This window comes from Symphalangus syndactylus, chromosome 1, assembly GCF_028878055.3.
Source record: "Symphalangus syndactylus isolate Jambi chromosome 1, NHGRI_mSymSyn1-v2.1_pri, whole genome shotgun sequence".
Classification (NCBI taxonomy): domain Eukaryota; kingdom Metazoa; phylum Chordata; class Mammalia; order Primates; family Hylobatidae; genus Symphalangus; species Symphalangus syndactylus.
The window spans coordinates 16351005-16357593 of record NC_072423.2 but is presented as its reverse complement, the minus strand read 5'-3'; the positions used below and the strand labels follow the sequence as shown (position 1 = coordinate 16357593).

Below are 6589 nucleotides of genomic sequence, written 5' to 3'. Positions count from 1 at the left end.
CAACTGACTACGGAATTGACTGACATCTACAAAATACCTTCCCAGCAACCCCGAGTAGGGTTTGACTGAATCACTGGGAACTGCAGCCTCACCAAATTCACACATCCAAAGGCAGTTACAAGAACCTTTACTAATTACCATGTTTTTAGTCTATTTTATGTTTCTATTTGTATTTTAAAATAAAAAATAATTTATCTAGAAATAAGCTATTGAATACCTAAGATGTTTTAATCATCCGAATGGACTTTCCTTCAGATGGTAGGGAGGTAATATGACACTAGTTACTGGTATTTCCTTGCTTTTCCGTTATCTTCAGATCTCTTTCTATTTATGTCTGTTTCTCTCTCCCTTCATGTTCCAGGTGTAAGTATTAACCTTGAGCCTCAGTCACCTTACCAGAAAATGAGGATGATTACAAAGTGCTGACGTCATAGGGTGGACTGGAGGATGAGATGAATTAATGAAAGCACTTGGATGAGGGTCTGGTAGGCAGTGAGTGGTGCCCTCTTTGTAGCAGCAGGAATTGCTCATTGCCCTCTGGTTAATTTCCTCTGGCCATGACCATGCTTGTGAGTGACAGAGGTCTTTCCAGAAGACATCCAGAGGCTGTGGCATCACGTGTTGAAGAATTAAAGCATGAGTATATACCAATGCCTTTCTAATGTAAAATGTGTCATTTTCAAAGACCTGTTTTCCATTACCTTTCTGGGGTACTAGAGACTCATGCATCCCTCCCGGCTGTCAGCTGGACTGGCTTTTGAAAATTCATGGCAGCTTTGCTGTCAGGCCAGGTGGATGGTCTTTCACAGGGAGGGACTTTCTTGCCACAAAATTTGACATGGTCACACTGCTCCTCAACACTGAATGTGTTCAAAGACGCTGATAGGCAGCAAGACGGTTTTACTAGGTAGCTCCTTTTTGAGGTGGAACTCACTATCAGGAGAACAGCACCAAGGAAGAAATTCACCCCCATGATCCAATCACCTCCCATTAGGCCCCACCTCCAACACTGGGGATTACAATTCAACACGAGATTTGGGCAGATCCAAGCTATGTAAATAAATAAGTGTGTTTTGTTGTCATCTTGGGTTGGAGGAAGATACTAAGACGCAGAGAAAGGGGCTTTTCCTCTAGCCTCAGCTCTAGAATTAGACAAAGCAGGCCAGACATCTAGGCCTTCGCCCACCAGCTCTGGGTAAAACTTGACTGTTACTGAGCACTAAACTCACTCTTCTTTCTAGGTGGGTACCAACACCCAAGCACAGGTGAGGTTGTGGGGAAAAACCCTGATTTTCTTCTCCAATTCTTTTTCCCTGGCACTGCTGGCAATGGCAGGAAGACACATTCAATTTGCCAGCGGGAATGCTTTCCTAATTTGCTTTTCAAAGAGTACAGCAAAATTTCTTCTGGGGAAAAGAGTGACAGTCGCTGCCATGTAAACAGGAGGCAAGGGCTTGTGGCACTACCAGAGCCTTCTCTTTGCAGAACGCTCTGAGCTGCTTTGAGGCTTGTGAGGGGAGGGGTGTGAGTGGTGAGGAGGATGTTTTCTTTACACATCCACCTCCATAAACTGTCCGTGCCATCTGGTAGAGACTGTATATGCTGTTGTCCCAGACGCAGGAAGAATCATCTCTTCTGTGATGATGTCTTGACGGAGAGCTCCTATGTCAGAGCTGCTGACTGTGTACCTGCAGCCAGCAAAGCAGGTCCCCTTCCTTTATCTGCTTCTTCCTGTCCCCAGCTCCTTGCATTTCCGCCTCACCCCGAGATGGTGAAGCCCTCACTCACATGGGAGAATGCAGACTTGCCCCTGCGTGCATTGCCATGCTTCCTAGAGGAGAGCTCAAAGCAGAGCAGGGGCTCAGCAAATGTTGGTTGAATAAATGAATTAATGGATCTACTAAGGTGTTTCTAGGTTCACCCAAATGAATAGTTTACGAAGTTTCTACGGGCCAGGTGTGATGGCTCACGCCTATAATTCCAGCACTTTGGGAGGCCAAGGTAGGAGGATAACTTGAGCCAAGTAGTTCTAGGTTAGACTGAGCTGTGATTGAGCCACTGCACTCCAGCCTGGGTCACAGAACGAGACCCTGTCTCTAAACAAGCAAGCAAACAAACAAACAGAAGTTTCTTAGGACCCAAAGCCACTAGGAACAAGAATTCAGCCAGGTGCAGTGGCTCACGCCTACAATCCCAGCCCTCTGGGAGGCTGGGGCAGGTGGATTTTTTGAGCCCAGGAGTTCAAGACCAGCCTGGGTAACATGATGAAACCTCATGTCTACAACAAAAAAAAAAAAAAAAAAAAAAAAGTAGCCTGGCATGGTGGTGCACACCTGTTGTCCCAGCTACTCGGGAGGCTGAAGTGGGTGGACTGCTTGAGCCCAGGAGGTCCAGGCTGCAGCGAGCTGAGATCATACCATTGCACTCCAGCCTGGGCGACAGAGCAAGACCTTGTCTCCAAAAAACAAACAAACATAAAAACCCTGAATTCAGAAATGGTTGTCACAGATGAAGTATGTAATAATGGAAGAGCATTTCTGACTTAGAAGAACAAGTACCTAGAAAACAATGTCCATGTTACGAGGGAAAGGCACTGCTACTGTGGTGATGGATTTTGGTGGCATTAAAACCAAATGATTTATGTATTGAGATAATGAGACTGTATCATCCTGCTTTTCATTTAAAGGCTGTTATTTAGTTTAATGATAACTTCAAGCTAGAAGGTAGGACTAGGAGTGCGGATTAAGAAGTATTGAGCAATGGTTAAGAAAAGAGTTGATGGTAGGTGCCATGAAGAGTAATCATGAGATGAAATTTTCAAAGGTCACTCTGTTTAATTCTAATCTGAACAATCAGTGGGTTAAATTATCTCAATAATTTATTTAAATCAACACTCATATAAATAGGGGTGAGTACATCGATTTTGACCATTTCCTGAGTTCCAATTCACATAAGTGCTTGTGGCCAGAGGTAGGTAGATGGAGAAAATATTTTACCCTCTTCAAGAGCTTTAGCCTGAATACTAGCACAGGTGTTTCAGTGGTGTCTGAAAGTCAAAGTGAAACTGTATTGCTTGTGGCTATCTAGTTCCTGAATCATAAAAGAAACTGCTGATCTTCATTGCTGTTTTTTGAATATTTTGTTACTGACAGTTCAAATATTCACTAGGCTTTATCAAGTATGCCTGTGTGTGTGTATTCACATCATTAAACTAGTATTTACTGCTCACTCCTCTAGGCACTATATGTGTGTTGACTTATTTGATTCTCTCAACAGTCTGTGAGGAAGTCCTTATCATTCTTTATGTTAAGATAAGGACCAGCCTGGCCAACATGGCGAAACCCTGTCTCTACTAAAAATACAAAAAATTAGGCCCGGCGCGGTGGCTCACGCCTGTAATCCCAGCACTTTGGGAGGCCGAGGCGGGCGGATCACCTGACGTCAGGAGTTTGAGACCAGCCTGGCCAACGTGGTGAAACCCCTTCTCTACTAAAAATACAAAACAAAATTAGCCAGCTATGGTGGCAGGTGCCTGTAATCCCAGCTACTCAGGAGGCTGGGCAGGAGAATCGCTTGAACCCGGGAGGTGGAGGTTGCAGTGAACTGAGATCACATCACTGCACTCCAGCCTGGGTGACAGAGCAAGACTGTCTCAAAAAAGAAAAAACAAAAAAAAGATAAGTAAAGGGAAGTACTGGGAGGTGATCACACAGTCCTAGTTCCACACTCAACACTGAGTGCCACAGCCACTGCTGTACAGAGAGGGCCACTGGCTGGCCTGTCTACACGTGTTCTTCCACGGAAATGATGCAACTGTCAGATGACATTCAGACCCTCACAGGGTATCATCCACAAACACAACCTGGAGGCACAGTGTACCCGCTTCAGCTTTTTAACTCTGCTTACAGTATTATTGGAGTGGTCAAAATGGGGATGGCTTCTGCAACAAAACCTCTAAAACCAAAGGAACAGGACTTGTCACAGCTCCTGGTGTCCTCAAGGACAAACGCGCCTTGGTGATGCTGAGGGCTGGGACCCAGGCTGCGCCCGTTCTGCTGCTGCAGCCTCACTTTGTCCCGTCCCTGACTTGGAATGAAATACTTGCCTCCAGCTGGGATGTAAACATTTTGGAGTCTTTCGATATTTGTTCCAATTTAGCCAGTCATCATTGACATTTTCCTGGAAATTTGCACAATATTCTTTCATTTGTTTTAACACTGGGATGAATTCCAAATGAAGAAGGCTCGCTATTCTTCAGTGTGTTTTAAAAAAAAATTTTGAACCTCTCCCACCATTTTTAGATGAATAAATGTGGAGAAAGAGATGAAAGAACATAGAATTTAGAAAAATGATGTGGATGTATTAACTATGCCTAAGTTACCAAACCGAGCCTCCTGAAGACTCAATGTTGGTCACACCCATCCATGTCATATTCAGGCAGGGCGGCCGAAAGTGGATGCCGGTGTGCTTCTGACTTCGGGATTTCTCCGAAAGCCATTAAGAACAGGAAACAAAGGATGTTACGTCGTGATGGCGAACATAGAACAGCTTCTAAAACAAACAAGTTACATAGTGATGAACATAGAAGAGCTTCTAAAACAAAGGATGTTACGTAGCGATGAGGAACATAGAAGAGCTTCTAAAACAAAGGATGTTAAGTAGTGATGACGAACAAGAACAGCCTCTACGTCTTCTCCGAGAAAACACCAAATGGCGGATAACGCCGGTGCAGCGGGGGCCCGGAAGCCCTGGGGGACCCTGGGATGGGGAACTGCGGTGGTTTCCGCGGAGGTTTCCGAGGAGGTTTCCGCGGAGGTTTCCGAGGAGGTTTCCGCCGAGGTTTCCGCAGTGGCATCCGGGCCGGGGTCGCGGCCGTGGACCTGGCCGTGGACCGGACCAGGGCCGAGGCTGCGGAGCTCGCGAAGTCAAGGCCAAGGATAAGGGGTGGACGCCCATTACCAAGCTGGGCCTCCTGGTCAAGGACATGAAGATCAAGTCCCTGGAGGAGATCTATCTCTTCTCCCTGCCCATCAAGGAATCTGAGATCATTGACTTTTTCCTGGGGGCCTCTCTCAAGGACGAGGTTTTGAAGATTATGCCGGTGCAGAAGCAGACCCGCGCCGGCCAGCGCACCAGTTTCAAAGCGTTTGTTGCCATCGGGGACTACAATTGCAACGTCGGTCTGGGTGTTAAGTGCTCCAAGGAAGTGGCCATTCCCATCCGCGGGGCCATTATCCTGGCCAAGCTCTCCATTGTCCCCGTGCACAGAGGCTACTGGGGGAACAAGATCCGCAAGCCCCACACCGTCCCTTGCAAGGTGACAGGCCGCTGCGGCTCTGTGCTGGTGCGCTTCATCCCCGCGCCCAGGGGCACTGGCATCGTCTCGGCGCCTGTGCCCAAGAAGCTGCTCATGATGGCTGGTATGGATGGCTGATACACCTCAGCCCGGGGCTGCACTGCCACCCTGGGCAACTTCGCCAAGGCCACCTTTGACCCTACAGCTCTAAGACCTAGAGCTACCTGACCCCCGACCTTTGGAAGGAGCCTGTATTCACCAAGTCTCCCTATCAGGAATTCACTGACCACCTGGTCAAGGCCGACGCCAGAGTCTCCGTGCAGAGGACCCAGGCTCCAGCTGTGGCTACAACACAGGGTTTTATACACAAAAAATAAAGTGAATTAAGCCTGTGGGGGGGAAAAAAAGAAAAAAGAACGGCTTCTAAAATAAAGATTGATTATAATAGTCTGGGTGAGACTTCTGACAAATTCAGACATCAGGTAACAGGAATTCTCCCTGAGTTGAGAAATAGAGTCCTAACTGTTTATTCAGTCAAGGAGGGTTACACAGCAACACACTAGAAGAAGATTTAAGGATGAAAAGTCTACATGATGAAAGAAGAAGTGTCACCTTGGAGGGTTTGGCATTCAACATTGGATTAAACCGAAGTCCAGGAATTCCTATAAAACATCCCCCCACCTAGTACCAAGTAATCTTCACTATCTGCCTGACAATGGAATGTAGGAATTGTGTCACACCCAGAAGGCGCAGGTGGAGTTTTCTCAGGATGCTGCAGTGCAGGGTCAGTGTGGGATTTAATAATATTTTGAGTAAAAGAAGAATCAAGTTGGGAGGTTTTAGGAATAGTGAAGTTACCTCCCATAAAGTCCCTTTCCCAAGATTGCAGATATCATCATGTACTTAACAAAACCCTACTAATCAGAGATATGTATTGTACAAATGAAACCTTGGGTGGACAACAAGAAGTGTGAAAAAAGTTGAACTCAGGTCGGGCACGGTGGTTTACGCCTGTAATCCCAGCACTCTGGGAGGCCAAGGCGGGCAGATCATGAGGTCAAGAGATCAAGACCATCTTGGCCAACATGGTGAAACCCTGTCTTTACTAAAAATACAAAAATTAGCCAGGCTTGGTGGTGGGTGCCTATAGTCCCGGCTACTTGGGAGGTTGAGGCAGGAGAATTGCTTGAACCCAGGAGGTGGAGGTTGCAGTGAGCCAAGATCGCGCCACTGCACTGCAGCCTGGCAACAGAGCGAGACCCCATCTTAAAAAAAAAAAAAAAAAAAAAAAGT

General features: G+C 46.6%; 1 pseudogene; it reads left to right on the top strand.

The window, feature by feature from the left end:
• The first annotated feature begins 4710 nt into the window (after positions 1–4710).
• On the top strand, positions 4711–5711 carry LOC129491953 (small ribosomal subunit protein uS5-like; annotated as a pseudogene).
• The last annotated feature ends 878 nt before the right edge of the window (positions 5712–6589 follow it).